At 37.4% G+C, this 16,165-nt stretch overlaps 2 protein-coding genes across 3 annotated transcripts in view; one reads left to right on the top strand and one right to left on the bottom strand.

Annotated features, from left to right (window-relative positions):
• ORC4 (origin recognition complex subunit 4) overlaps positions 1–4,613 on the bottom strand; it is a 115,302-nt gene extending 110,689 nt beyond the window's left edge. The window contains 1 exon segment of the mRNA XM_020984740.2: positions 4,404–4,613. The gene's annotated coding sequence lies outside the window, so the exon portion shown is untranslated.
• Positions 4,614–4,694: 81 nt separating this feature from the next.
• Positions 4,695–16,165, top strand: part of MBD5 (methyl-CpG binding domain protein 5) — a 442,356-nt gene continuing 430,885 nt past the window's right edge. For both annotated transcript variants that reach the window (XM_020984741.2, XM_020984744.2), the window contains exon 1: positions 4,695–5,553. The gene's annotated coding sequence lies outside the window, so the exon portion shown is untranslated. The remainder of the gene's footprint in view (positions 5,554–16,165) is intronic.

Here is a 16,165-nt window from a genome sequence, read left to right on the forward strand (position 1 = left end):
AGCCACTTATAAAGTGTTATGTAATAAGCCACTTGTAATTTTATAATATTAATGAATTACAAACATTTATAAAGCACTTATGCACAAGGAACTGTCCAAGGTACTACAGATACAAACAGAAAATGAAAAATTTCCTGCCCTTGAAGAGCTCACATTCTACTGGAATACAACATTCTGTGGAATATCAATCAGTCAATCAATAAACATTTATTAAGTGCCTGCTATGTACCAAGTATTGTGCTAAGCACTGGGGATACAGAAAGAGGCAAAAGACAGTCCCTGCCTTCAAGGACCTTATAATCTAAAGGTGATGACAACATGCAAACAAATATACACAAAGCAAGTTATACACAGCATAAAAAGGAAATAATTAATAGAGGGAAAGCATTGGAATGAAGAGGGTTTGAGGAAAGCCTCTTGTAAAAGTTGGGATTTTAGTTGGGACTTGAAGGAAGTCAGTATTTGGAACAGAGGAGAGAGATAGGGAGGGCATTACAAGGGTAAGGGAAAACCAGAGAGAATAGCTAGAGCTGAGAGATGGAGTATCTTGTTTGAGTCAGGGACTCTGGATGCAGTATGACGACCTGGCACAACTGACTTAACTTTTCTGAATCTTAGCTCCTTGGATAAAGAATTATTTCATTCATTGTATTTGTATCCCTAGGATCTAATACAATGTCCTGAACATAGTAATACTTGTTAATTATTTGGTTTCTTCATCTGTGGAATGGGATGGTGGGAGGAGAAAAAGTTGAACTAGATGATCTCTTGAGCCCCTTCCAAATCTTTAGCTACTTCTCTACTTGATTAGTATCATTAATTTGATGGAACCTTGATTTCAACAGCATACAGCACTCTACAGATGAAGATCACAGCCCCTACATACCTCACGCTGTTTTTTTGCCCACATTTTTCAAGAATCCTGAATTGAGGATCCACTCAATGGACTGTTGCACTTACTCAAATTATTTTTAACATATCAGCGTGGCAATCAGTATATTACCTAGCAATATTCACTCACTGTTTCTTATTCTCCATGTATGAACTCATCTCCTTTTCCAGTCATCTAGATCAGGGCTTCTTAAACTTTTTCCATTTGCAAACCCTTTAGTGCTTCTTGAACTGTGGTCTCGACCCCAAATTGAGATCTACATGTAGAGCTGAAGGTTACCCGGTCCAACACTTTAATTTTATAGACAAGGAAATTAAGATTCTGGGAGGTGAAGAGAACCCCACAGAACTGGAATTTGAAAGCAGGTCTTCTGACTCCAAATCCAACAACTTCTTTCTTTGTACCTTACTGTCATTTGTAGCCCTTTTCCAGTACAGGTCACCATCAGTAATAAGGTGCAACTTATTGAAGACTACTATGCTTTTTCATTGCCCCTAGCATTATCTCAAATTTTTATTCTCCCAAGATTGTGTTGTTCCACTACCCACTGCCAAATACCACCAATAAGATAACTGGCATCAGAGAGCCATTATTTTGCAATCCAATGAGTGTTTCATGAACCAAGACAAGAGGGAATGTCTGAACTACAAATGAATGTCTCTTCTCTGCCAAAATCCACAGAGTAACACAATATCCCTTTATAAGTAAAGGGCTGGCTCTGCTAGAAAACATAACAATGGGAGCTGCTGATTTTTACAAAGGAACTAAACAGTAAACAAACAAGAAAAAATGTTTTATGGCCATCAACATATAAGTTACTCACTTTGTCCAAGATTCATAGCTAATCAATAGGAATCAATACCATGACAAAACAGCAAGTTATTTTGGATTCAATGCTGCATTTTCTTCTAGACTTTCTGGACTTTATAATCATGCTTTCTCTACCAATGGCTCATCCTGGAACTTCCCTCAGAGCCTAGGGACTCCAGAAGAACCACCCCTGCCATCTGCTCAACCATTTCCCATTGGTGAGTTCCTCCTGGAAGTTCCATTTTGTGGAAAAGCCCACAACAACTTACCTTCATTCTCCCCCTGGCCCTATCTGTGACTTTTAGGACTTCAAAACCATACCCTCAAAACCAGGTAACTTCCTCTCCCATATAGTAAGTGTTAAATAAAATCTTCTAAATTTTGATTCTTTCAAGGTTGCCATTCCACCATCCACAGCTAAATACCATCAATAAGAAAAATGGCATTAGAATTTTGCAACAATGAAGTTTAGCATCACTGAAAATGCACAATTTCCATTACAATTCAATACTGAAATTTTATGTCATTCAACAAGCATCTATTAAGAGCCTACTTTGCACCACGCAATGTGGTAATAGTCACTGGAAATACAAAAAGGAGAATAAAAAACAAGACAACCCAGTCTTTGCTCCCAAAGTGCTCACAGTCTAATGGGGGGGAGGGAGTGAGGCCAACTTGCAAATATGTACAAATAAGATACATACAGGACAATTTAGAGATAACCAACCAGGGGGGGAAGGCATGAGCAATACAGAGTATCAGCAAAAGTTTCTCGTAGAAGGTGGGATTTGAGTTGGGATCTGAAGGAACACAGGGACTGAGATGAAAAAGGGGATAATTCCAAATGCTCAGAATCAGGAAGACCATGCCTTGTGGGAGGTACAGCAGGGAGGCCAGTGTGAATGGACCACAGAGTATGGGAATAAGAAGCCTGAAATGGCAGGAGATGGAGCAAGGTTATAAAAACGCTTACTTAGATCACCAAAGGATCTTGTATTTTATCCTGGGGCTGATAGATAGTCCTTAATGGTTACTGAATGGTGAGTGTGTGTGTGTGTGTGTGTGTGTGTGTGTTTTTACATGATAAGATCTGGATGCCAGTTTTACCAGTTTTCCCTTTCCAAATGGGGTATGCAAGTAGAACATTTGAAAAATAAGTATCCTTTTAATCAAAGTTATTCACTTTGAGTATATATCTATTTTCAAAGGTGTCCTTTCAAATATCTTCAAGTAAAAGGATTCCAGTTTTTCCCAGTAAAATTTTTTGCTGTTTAACATCTCATTGAAATAAATATTTTCTAGTCTTCCACCTATAGTTTCTTTGCTTCAGACACAAATCTCATAATATGATGGCCACTTTAAATCAAATAAATTTTGTTATAACTCAGTCTGTAACCTTACAGAAAGGATAAATTTTTGAGTTTTAATGAACTAAGGTTTTGGTGCACTAACAAATAGAAGAAATCAAACTCTGAAAATAAGTAGTTTCTCTAACAATATATAGACTAATCAATGGTATATGTAGTGTACTGTAAAAGATATTATTTCATAAGAAAGAATTCATGTTACATTTTTTGTTTTAGGAGAAATCACTCCTAGGACACTGATGTTAACCTTTTAAAAAATAAGTACCCTTAAAAAATTTTTCTTAAAGATCTCCTGATAATTTTTAGAAATGGAGAAAAAAGCAGCACTATGCAGCTTTGCAAAAGAAGCTTTATTTATATATACTTCCCTGCTTATTCAACCCCATCAGCTTCTAGCACTCAGATTAAAAGTGAGCATAGAACACATACTTAATATTAACCTTCCTCCTCCCACTCTGCCAAAATTTTCAGCACTTCATTTGGACAGGGAAACAAGTATCGTTTCAAATCCAAAGAAATCGAACCAAATCACCAGGAACAATCTCCCTCCTCATTTTTTTTTTTTGCGATTCTCAACACCAATATTTTATCTCCTTAAATCTTTAATGATGTCGACAGCATTCTTTCCTCCTTAAAACGCTATCTAAATTTCAGTTACTCATCCTCATCATTATTGCCACACAAGCTCGTCCCTGGCTTCCGAAGGGAACACGTAGGAGTGGAGGCTCCGCGAAAAGCAGGCCAGGGGAGCCGCTCGGCGCCAGCGCCGGCCCCCTCCCCCAACGGGGACCAGATGGAGACGGTGGGGGCGACGAAGGGGAACGAGCGAATGGCGCAGAGAATAAATACTTGGGAGTGCTGCACCTCAGGAGGAAAACGCACACATCTGCGTCAGGTTCCTAGGCCTGCCTTCCAAGACAGTTTCTCCCCCTCATTTCCCTTCCCTCCCCCCAACCCAGGATGGACCCTAGGGTCCATCACAGCGCCTGCCTCGGGACCTTCATCAGGAGCCATCATTTCCCTCTCAAAGTATCCCTCCTCCGCCACAACGAGTCCCGGTCTGGCCGCGACCTTGGCAGCCTCCACACCAGACGGCGAGCGGCGGCCTCTGAAGTGGGATTGGGGCGGGGGGGGGGTGGCTGGAACCGCCTGGGTCCGTCCGGCCTAGCGAGCCTCCCTCCTTTCCTCGTTCCCCTCCTCCTCGTTTTTCCTTCCTCCTCTGGTCTCCCAGCTCCAGGGAGGGGATGGAATCTGCGCCTGACTGGCTCCCCTCCGTCCATCGCACCCTGCTTCGGCCAAAACTAATTGCGTACGCAGGTTGCCTCGATCCTTACCTCAGAGTGAAGACCGCGCTCACCGAGGCGGCGGCAGCGCCCGCTAGCTCCTCCTCAGCCAGACGGCTTAGCCCCTGCTTCTGCCACGGCCAGCGCGCGATCGATCCCGGCATGCTCTGCTCCGCGCCAGGGCCTCCCAGTTCACTGCCCGCCCCTTTCTCTCATCACACGTGACCCCTCTACTCCTTCTCCGCCCACTTCCGCTCATCAACCCTCCTGGAGGTGGGAGGGGGAAGCCGAGGAGTTCAACTTCCTCCTCCTCCTTCTTCTCCTCCTTCTCCTCTTCCTCCTCGTCTCCCCCCTGTCCCCCGCCTCCTTCCCCCGTTATTCCTCACCCCTGTCCTTCTCTCCAACACCTTCCGGGTCGCGGGCGCCGAGGTGCCCTCTGGGTAACCATCTCATTTCCTCCCCTCCCCCTCCTTCTGCCCTCAACCAACCAGCCTCCCGTCAGGGAGGGACATGCGCAGTGAGAACCTCCCATCTCTTCTAACAGAACCCCCCTCCCCCCCAAACCAGAGAGACCCCAGCAGCAGCAGCAGCTGATGATGAAGAGAGAGGCAGAGGCTAAGGGGGGGCACCTTTTATTTCTATTTTTAAAGGGACAGGACACTAATTTTACCCCACTTCAACCTTGAATTGCGAAGGGGGGGAGGCGATTGAGTTCCTTCCCCCACCCTCCACCCCTGAGCTCAGAGAGGGGAATTGAGCCTGAGAGAGAAGGAGAGTTTCTTCTTCTTCTTCTAACCCCCCCTTACCACTCCTGCCCCCCTCCTCTCTCTCCTCAACCCCCTCCACCCCCCTCTCTTTGGCCGTGAGAGGAGGAGAGAAAGAGACCAAAAGCCTCTTAGCAACACAGCCCCTTCTCTGCTGCTGCTGCTGCTAAAGCTGCTGCTGCTGCTAAGGCTGCTGCTGCTGCTAAAGCTGCTGCTGCTATTGCTGCTCCTGCTGCTGCTGTTGCTTGGCCCTGGCTGGAGACATCTCACTACACCCAGGAGCAGCCACTTCCCCCAGCTCTCCTCCTCCTCCTCCTCTCCTGCTCTCCTCCTCCTCCTCCTCTTCTCCTCCTCCTCCTCCACTCCCCCCCTTTATTACCCTTTGTGTCATCCTCCACAGCTCCAGGGAAGGGACTCAAAAGTGGGGGGCAGGAAAGGTAAGTGTGTCTGTGGGGGCTTCATTGCCTCCCTCTGGCTCTGACTTTCACTTCGGGGCAACAGTAGCACCAAACCACATACGCAGTGGAGATCGGGGGGTGAAGTGGGGGGCGTAGGTGGTGGTGCTGGGAGGTGGAGGGGGGGGACTGAAAAAGGGAATGGACTAGAAAGTGTGTGTGTGTGGTGGGATGCCCATCTCCCTCTTGCTAGCCAGGAAAAGGACACTTTTATTTTTATTTATTGTTTTCAAAAGTGATTTTTCCCCTTCATGTGGCAGATTATTGTGTCTCTTTGCTTCAGTGGGGTAATACAGAAAAACAAACCCCTTCCTGCAGTGGAGCTGGGGCGGGGGGGGGGGAGGAAGGCAGAGAGAGAGAGAGAGAGAGAGAGACTGACTGACTGACTGACTTTTTAGATCTGTCACTTTAAAAAAATTCAATTGCATAGCCTTTTTTCTTTTTGCCCAGCAAACCTACACTGGGTTTGATTCTGAGTGGGGAAATGTCATAGTATGGATTGTATTAGAACTACTTTGCCCATTTATAGACGTGAGTGTTTTCCCCTTTTTGGCCCTGTATCTAATTTGGATATTGACTCCAGTTTTGGAATGGGCTTCTTGGTATTTTTCGTTTTGTGGTTGAAATTTCAGTTTTTAGTTGTATTTGTTTCTCAGAGATAGATTTCTCTTGTAACGTATTGAAGATCTTTACTAATAGAAGTGATAGGGCATGATTTGTCTTCTATACTTCACTTTTTAGCTAATTGGTTCCATATATCACTATATAAAGTTTAATGCTCAAAAGGCAAAGTTTAAATAATACCTGTATTCTCTTTTTCCATATTCATTTCTGATGGAATTTGTTTTCAGTAAGGCTTGAATTATAACTGCTGTATAATTAAGTTGAGTATTCCACTTCTTTTAAGTTAGCAGAAACAAGTCACCCCCACTTGAAAACTTTTGTTATTTTGATTTCAAGGAAAGCCAAGCTTTTGCATCAATAGTTTGTTGGATTGGGTATCACTTTCAGTTTTAACTGAATTATTTATTTAATCTTGTAAATTGCGATGAATTTTTCATCTCTTGGGGTAGTGAACCTATTTGCTTATTACATATGAAAGAAAGATTTTTGAAAGATGCTTTTGAGAGTCAAGGAAATCACAAAGTGTAGGAGTCATGGTGCCAGACAAAAACCAGCAAAGATATATAGGCTTAAAGCTTATTCAGCCATTATTTTTATTTAAAAATATTGTTTTCTGTTTTTATCAATAACCTTCCCTTACTGATTTTCCTTAGAATTGAGGGAGTGCTTTCATTTTACAAATGCTAGAAAGTATGTTTCTGAACGCTAGTATGTAGGCCTTTTGGTAAGGCTTGAGTTAGAAAATGGGATTCGGTTTCATACATGTATGTTCTTTATCCTTTATTTGAAGAGGGATATACACGTACATATACACACACAAATCCTTTCTTTGTAAATGCATTGGTATCTCTGATCCCATAATTTATGTCAGCAAAAAATATTCTTCTGTAAAGCAGCAATTTTATGATCAGACTAGCAATATGAAAACAGCAATTTGATCAGCCTGGAAAGGATGGGTGAAAAATAAATCTAGAATGATATGTAACATAAATATTATGAATAAGTGATTAGAGAAATAAATATAACTAACAGTTTTTAATTTTAATCTTGTGTTTTTTAGATTATTAAATCAAAGGATATGATATTAGAGTTCTAATATGACATGCATATGTGCAGAAACTTGCTCTGTAAAATTGTAATTAACAACTTGTGCAAAAGTAGTCATTTACATTCAGGGGAAAAAAAGCTGTTGAAATAAGCATATGATTCTATTTCCTGTTCTCATGTTACAAATTAGTATAGTCCTTCTCTTGGCTTTATTTGAGGTGATACTGATGTGCTTGATGTGCAAGCAGAAACCTGTGCCATGTTCAGATTTATTCCCCTAACATCAATATCATTTCAGGTCCAGCTATGATTTTCTGTCCTCTAGATAGAACCAGAACAACCTGTAACTTACGAGACGTAGGGTGGCACTTTAGTGAAGAAATCTATGTAAAGTGAAGAAAATTTTGGAGATAACTGGGTTTGTTCAAAATAGTTGCCCAGTGGGCAGCTAAGTAAAACTTCTCAAATTTGTGTGTTGAGTACAATTCCTTTTATTTGTCTGTGCAATTTAGCTTCTGAAAACTTCCCCCAGTACCTTATGTAGACTCCTATCTAAGTAACCCTTTGTGGGCTGTTTATGCTAAACTTCCCAAATTGAAGCAGAATAACTAGTATTTGAAAATATTATTGATGGTGGTTTTATCATACTTATTTGGGGAAAAACAGTTGCACTGTTAGTGTCATAGGAGTATAATACTAGTAACTCATTTATATAGTCCTTTAAGGTTTACCAAGATCATGCCACACAATATTGTGAAAGAGTACCGATGTTATTATCCCCATTTTACAGATGAGGAAACTGAGTTGGGGAGAAAGTAACATACTTAACCAAGGTCATGTAACTAAAATCCAACCCTTCTGATTCAAAGAGGAAAATTTTTTTTTTTAGCTGACAAGAACTTTAGCAATAATTTAGCCCCAACACATTTCTCTATGCAGCTTCAATTTTACAGATTTATCCACCGAGGCCCAGAATGATTAAGTAAGCAGTCCAAGGTCACACTGTTTTCCAATAGCAAAATCAGGGCTAGAATTTAGGGTTCCTTCTTACTTTCAGTAAATGGCCTTATGGCAAGATCAAATGCCCTGTTTTAGTTTGTATAACTTTTTGGATTTTTCTTTGAAATTATGTTTGGAGGTTTGGTCTTTACCAAGAACCAAGAAATTAGGTTTTGGAAAGCATGTAATTTCTATGAGAAGTTTAAAGTAAAAATCAAATTTACAGTTTTATGATAGTAAACAATGCATTTCTATCTTAATTTGAATAATTTGGCATTGATTTTCTACATAATAAATTGAATTCATCCATAATCAAATGGTTTATTACTTTCTTGTGAGAACTAGGTTATTTCCTTCCAGATTTGCTCTTTTTCCCCAGTATTTTAATCAGGCAGTCAGTTTTCCTTCTACCATTGTGTTAAGGATCCATAACTGACTTTTTGCAATGATAAATAAAACTCAAGAACTAAAATGCTGTCTTTTTAGGTGTGCTTCTTCCTCCCTAGCTTTTTATTTGAATAATAATTTCATTTTCTGGTCTTTGTTCCTCCCCCCTTCCAGTCTTTCCTTAACAGTTGGATTATGTATAAATCCTACTGTGGTGTTACTTATCATGGGAAAGAAAGACTACTAGCCATCTTAATAAAAGCATAGAATATTCTCAAAGAAATTTTTGGATAGATGATAGGATTTTAATAGATAATGATCACTGATCCAAATTGGAATAATGTACTAACAGATTTTGATTTGAAACTGATTTAGTTGACTTTAATTTTATAAGGTGATGAATACAGTGGTGAATCACTGGAGTAATAGGACCTCTTGCCCAGGTATGCAAAGTAGCAATTATTTTAGAGGTCCTTTTTCTCACTAGAGGGTTTTTGTTTTTTGTTTTTGTTTTGTTTTTTGAGAAGAGGTGGGCAGTTCTTATCCAAAGAGTTGTAAGCTTTGCACTTGGCAAATACCTACCTCTAATCTTGAGTGGAACGTACCTGAAATGCCCCAGAAAACTCCAAAATAGATTACAAAATATATTTACCTGAAAAAATATTTTTGATGTATTCCAAATCTATTGACTATGATGCTTTCTTGTTTCTATGTGATATATCTTTTACATAAATTAAATAGACATTGTTAGATGGGGAAAGTGTGTGTTTAGAAGAGTATTACTGTATGTTATTAAAACAGTATGATTTTTAAATGAATTTTCCACTTAATACAATATTTGGGTATTTCCATTGCTCCCTTTGAACAATGAAAATAAGACTCTATGGTTTCCATTTCTAGTTCTCCAGAACTAACCACAGTGATGTTAATACAATACTATACCAATACATAACCCAATGTTTTAAAAAGAGCATTTTTTTAATTGAAAAAGTAAGCTGTTGAAAACTTTTCTCAAGAGTGAAATTGCTGATATCAACTCATATTAAGCAGTTTGTTTCACATAATCATTTAAAAATTCATTTTTCAGGAAATTCTTATGTATTTTTGCTTTTGGGTTTTTTCCTCTCCAGATTTTATTTATATAACACCTGGCAGTATACCATTTCTTAAGTATGATTTAATTAGGTAGCACTATGCCCTATTTTGGAATTTTTATTAAAGCATACTGGATGCCTGCTAGAATTGATAGCTAAGCTTTTCTGCTCTAAATAAGTTGGGACTTTAAAAATTGTTATTTGATGGTATTTCTGTAAGTTTGAGAAAATTACTTCATAATAAGTCCATAAATGAATGCCCAAAGAACAGGGAATGCCATACCATTTCATATCATGATTAATAGTTCTGGTGGAACTGCCCATTAGGTAACAAAAGGATTGAACTCATGTTAGTCCGTTTTGTGATATTCCTTTTAGAACAAGGCTTTTCTCTTGGAGTCCATAAACTTGCTTTTAAAATATTTTAACAACTGTATTTTAATATAATTTGTTTCCTTTGTAATTCTTATGTATTTTATTTTATGTATTCAAAAACATTACTCTGAGAAAGGGTCAGTAGGCTTCATCAGACTTCCACAGGAGTCCATGATTTGAAAAAGGTTAAGACCCCCATTTGAGAACAATATCTGAGGAACAAGTTATGTGCCTTTATGAAGACAAGTAAATTTCTGCTTCTGTTCTTGTGACTTTTCAAATGGCTTCATGTTGCACAGTTCTTAACTGTTAAAACTTTTATCTTTACTCTTAGAAAAATACTTTTTTGCACACTAATTTAATAATAAAGGATAAGTAATTAGTAGTGTTTAGCAATAGAACTGTAATAAAAATTATAGCATTACTGTAATGGGAAAGGACATCTTTTTCTTTTTCTGGGGACATATATGCAGCATACCAGACCAGAATGCAACTTGGTTTGCTTTTATTTCCTTTTTATGGAAGTGAAGACATCCTTACTGTGCCTTAAGAGAAATTGCCAGGCCTTTAACAACACTTATACATTTGAGCTTCCCATAATTTCAGGTAATGAATGGTTTAGAAATTCTATAGTTTGACCCAATATTTGCCATTAAAAAGCATAGCATTTTAGATTGTTGATCGTAGCAAACTAATCTTTATTGTGGTCTAAGCAAATAAACCAAAAATAGCCAGTAAATGCCAGGTAGGTGTGCACATGTTTTAATACCTAACATACTTGCTTTTTTTTTGGATGCCCTGGTAATTACTATTGCATCTATAAGATTAAGTCGAAGGCATCTTTCTATTTCCTCTAATGTTTACTTTCTGGAAAAAGAGTTATTATCTTGGAATGACTAAAATGTTGACAGCATTTGGAAAGCAATCTTTAACTTATTTATCAAGTTCTCACATTAACCCAGCTAACTAGAACTTTTAACTGGGCTTTTCCACCTTGGTGTTTCATGGGGGGAAAGGAATATGGGGGGGGGTGTAAATCACAAGAAAACCATGGATGGACATCCAAACAACTGTGGGCCAAATATCCTACAACTATACTATTACTATTACTATTAAAACTCCTTGACAGTGGTGACCCAATGGCTTTGCAGACATTTAAATTACAAATCAAAGATCTCTGTTAACACTTTTAAAGTGTTTATTAAGATAATATGTGTAGAAAGTAAGCTCCTCAGGGGAAGGGAATGTTTTGTTTTTATTCTTATTTCTCCTGAACCCAGCCTGGTGTCTTCCTCACAATAGGCACTTAGTAAATATTGTTGAATTGAGTTATATTTTACTTTACCAAGTATGGTATGTAGTAAAGTATTTTGGGAGATCCTTAGCTATAAAATTCTATAACTACTGTCAAATACAAGATTATAATTTAAAATTTTTAGTCTTAAAATTTTTATTTTTATTGTTATGTTTTGTATTTATATTACCTTTATTTCCAAATATGCCACACCACAGAGAGCATAACAAAAAAATAAAGAAAAAAAGACAGGAAAATATGCACTTCAGAAAAAATAAACATATCATTAAAGTGACATAATTTGCAGTATTCTTCTCCCACAGTCCACCACCAGTGCGAGAACAGAGAAGGATTTGTTTTCTCATTTCTCCTTAAGGGCAGAGTTTAGTCTTTATAGAATTGAGTTTGGTTTTATTTCTGTTGTTGTTTCATCTATATAGTTGTAGTCATTTTGAAAATATCAGGTTAAATTATAAAAAAGAGAAAGTAGGCTGAAACAAAACAAACCAAAAAAAGGCTTCTTTAGTCCATCCTGAATTAATCTAGAAATTAATTTGCCCAAATACCCCTTTTCATTAACTTGCAATTACTTGAGGTATCATGATATTCTGTGGTCTCCTAGATTTGCAGGAGGTAATATATTAGCCTTTTTGGTGATCCAGGCCTAATTAAGACAGTGTAAGAATCAGAAAAAACAAATATTAAAGGGCTTTTTCTGAGGTATTATTCTGTCATAGAAGCGTAAGCAATATTGATATACCGAATCAAAAGGTGAATGTGACAAAGGGAAAACCTTAACCTCTTTATTTTGTGAGAGGTTTGTTATTACTTTTACTTTCTAGTCATTCTTTAAATCAGTTATTCTCTTCCCTTGAACTGCCTAGTTGGTGGAGATATATACACCTATCCCTACCTCTGCTTTTCTTTCCTTTTTTTTTTTCTTGTTCAACTGCTTTGTTTTTCTGAGGAATCTGGGGCCCAGAGAGCTGAGTGATTTGAACCCAAGATCAAAAAGCTAGCAAGTGGGAGACCCACAACTCAAACCCAAGCCCTTGGACTCCAAACTCAGCTTGTTTCCATTGCATGCTTTTCTTTAAAGTGCATTAACTAACCATAGTCTATCAATATCAGGAATTAATAGATGGTCCTTATGTTGAAACATTATTTCTTAACCTAACATTTTGTTTGAATAATAACAATAATAATAATAGTAATAGGGCTTCCATTTCAATTAGGAACCTGTGAAAAAATGTTTGTCTTGACTAAGTGTAAAAGTACCATTGTATTTACTCTTTTGGTTCAAAGGATTTTTCTTAGATTTCTAATGTTTTTTCTCAAATATGTAGTGAAGATTAATAGATCATATCTATGTTGGTCAGTCTGCTGATCTATGATGTTTAATGTGATAGATGCATAATGTTAATAAATAAGCATGATGCATAGAGTTGAGTTAGTATTTTACATGGCAGGGGAAAGATATATAATTTGACAAGCTGATTTATAAGGGAGTTATATAAGAATAAAGGTTTTTACTACTTGTGAAGTTAAAAGTAAAGAATATTGCAAAGAATATTAAATGGCATTGAAATCTATACAGAATCAAACATGTATTACAATCATTCCAGGAATTATTATTTTAGAACTATTTTCAGAATACTTTTCCTTCCTTAAGATTTGTTAAATAGGAGTTTTTGCTGAAGGGTTTGTTAGCCATTTTAGAGACTGTAATCTAGTTAAAAGGTTTGTTTATGCTTCCCATCCCTGTTCTGCTGATGGTATTAGAATACAGGCCAGAGCCAGACATGTAACTGTTTATAATGTTCAAACTTCAATTAAAGCTGTAGCATTCAGTTTACAATATATCAGTATGTTCATAAAGCTACAGATAATTGTCAAAAATGATAGGGCTGTTTTTTTGCATAGATGTAGGATTTTCCCAGCCTTGCCACTCCCTAACAAATGTTTTTCCTATTCTGTTTTTACCTTTAAAATGCTTTAAGCTCACTCATTTTGGAGAATTCTAAAACAGAAGCTTGTTTACTACCGAAATATAGGCAGAATTCTCTCATAATTAATAGTTTTTTAAAAATAATAATAATTTATTAGAAGGTATTATGAGCTATATCTCAGTTGCTTAAATAGACATTTCAGTTTAATAGATTGGAGTTTGATAACCTTATAGTATATTTTTGGTTGCTTATTGATTTTGATTTATTGTTTAAAACATACACTGCAATATTACTTATCAAAATTTTAAAAAAGCACAACTGTTACTTTTAAGGACCTTAGTCACTTTGGGAATGTTGTATGTATAAAAAGAGAAACAGGTTTTTCTAGCCCTGTATAATAATAGGTTTTAATTTTTCTTTGCTATGCATTTTGGGGGCTGCTGCTACTGATGTTGTGGTTTCTATGTTTTTTAGTTGGTAAATTGACTCAAAAGATTTTTAAAGCCAGTGTTTAGCACTGTTCTGATGCTTGGTTTTTGATTATAAGATCATAGGCCTACAGCTGTAAGAAACTTAGAGGCCATATAATCTGACTTACCCATTTTAGAGATGAGACTAAAGTCCAGGAATGTTAATTAGCTTGCACAAGGTCACGCAGGTAGTGAGGGTAAGAAGTAGGATTTGAATGGAGATCTTCTAACTCTAGAGCTACTGCCAAGGCTAGTTCTGTGCTCTATAGAAGCTTGAATTATAAGTCAGTAAATGAATTTCATGGGGTAAGTTTTTTTTTTTATTGAGTACCAATTGGTGAATTTGCTATTAATTATATTTGACACAGCTTTTTTTTTAAATGAAATAAAATTTATTTTGACTTACCTTTTCAAAAGTGACTTATTTTGAGGTATATAACACACGCGTGTTGAGTGGCTATGTGGCATGGTGGGTGGAGCGCTAGGCCTAGAGTCAGGAAGACCTGAGTTCGAGTGTGGACTGAGACATTTATTAGCTGTGTGAGCCTGGAAAATCACTTAACCCTGTTTGCCTGCGTTTCCTCATCTGTAAAATTTTCTGGAGAAGGAAATTGGGAACCACTGTAGTATCTTTGCCAAGAAAACTCCAGAAGGGTCACAAAGAATCAGATATGACTGAAAACAACTAAACAGCAACATACAATATAAGGCATATTGATTTTCATTAAAATTTAGACCAACAACCAAGTACAAAAAGTACTCTGAGAAATATAAGAAACTTCATTGAAATATAGGTGAAGATTTGGCAAAAGGATGCTTTCAAAAGGTATATAGTCAGGTTACAAATTCTGAATACTGAAACAACTGTCCATATTCTCTGGGCCACGAGCAGCCTTTTTGAAAAATAAAGAATCATACTGGAGACTGGAAGAATAACAATGAAATCTGAAGATTAGAAAAGAACCCTTGAAAAACATGAAAATTGAGTGGCCTTGGAAATTGCAGCCCTGATTTAATAAGACCCAGAAAAAGTAACCTAACAAATAACTGAAAAATGGGTATAATAATACCTGTGGTATCTATCTCACAGGGTTGTTGTGAAGATCAAGTGAGATACTGTACTAATATAGAATGTTATACAAACCTTACAGTGCTTACATGTCAGATATGATTATTGTTACCTTAAAGAGACTATGTTTTTGGCCAAAAATCAACATGGATTTGTCAAGGATCAAGGGAGTCAATCTTACAAAGTGAAAGCCTAGATTTGAGAGAAAGCAATATAATAATAAATAACTGATATTTGTATAGTGACTTAAGTTTTACAAAATACTTTTCTTTCATCTCATTTTGTCCTCACAAAATCCTATTAAGTAGGTACTATGTGTATTATTACCATATTATGGATACAGAAAGAAGCTTGGAGAGGTTGGGTCATTGTCACAGAGATAAGAAGTGTCAGAGGTGGAATTAGAGCCCAAGTGTGTCTTGACCCTGCTTATGGTGTCCTTTCTGCTTGATCACGTTGTCCTTAATGATGTGCCTACAATCAATACTTCTTCAATACATCACTGAATCTGGTCACATCAATGTTGATAATCCTTTTAATGATGTATATCACAGCTTGTCCCCAACTTGTCAATCTGTCTGATTCTTATCCATGTCTTCACATAAATCCACAGGGGTCCATTTTGATTTGGAGTGAAGGGAGGCTGACTGCCTTTCTATACACCTTTTGATATTACATAGATATCAATAGAGCACTAGTGTTCTCCACCAGTAAACTATCTCTTGCTCCCACTCTATGCCTGCACCACCTCATTGTCTAATTATCAATCTGTATTTATTGGTAATATGTTATATCTTCCTACAGCCCATTCTGGGCCTCTGCATTGCCTTTTGGGTAACCCACAATTTTAATTGTTTAGAAACTGGTCTTCTATGAGTCAAAAGTATTCCGTATAGCATCCCCAGTAAAATATTAATGTTTTTAAAATGGCAGGACTCTTTTTAAGGAATGTGTTGACAATATTGCTTGAGCAAATAGAAATGACTAAATAAAAGGATAGGAAGAACAACTGGAGTACACCGTGGTGAAGGTGGTATGGATTAAGCAGCTTGAGATCAGTTCTCAAAATTTTTGAAAGAAGAGGATAATAAATAGTTAAGAACGATTATGGGAGTCATTACCCCCAAAAAGATAATAAAGAAAATATCAGAAACTGTAATGAGGTCCACCAGATGTTTCTATTTGCTAATGATATTGTCTACCGTGTTTTCTATCAATATAGGAATGACTAGAGCATCTTCAGTTTGTATGTGATCAGTCATTTTACAACAATTTTCGGAGTATCA

This window comes from Phascolarctos cinereus, unplaced genomic scaffold, assembly GCF_003287225.1.
Source record: "Phascolarctos cinereus isolate Bilbo 61053 unplaced genomic scaffold, phaCin_HiC Scaffold_726;HRSCAF=1367, whole genome shotgun sequence".
Classification (NCBI taxonomy): Eukaryota; Metazoa; Chordata; class Mammalia; order Diprotodontia; family Phascolarctidae; genus Phascolarctos; species Phascolarctos cinereus.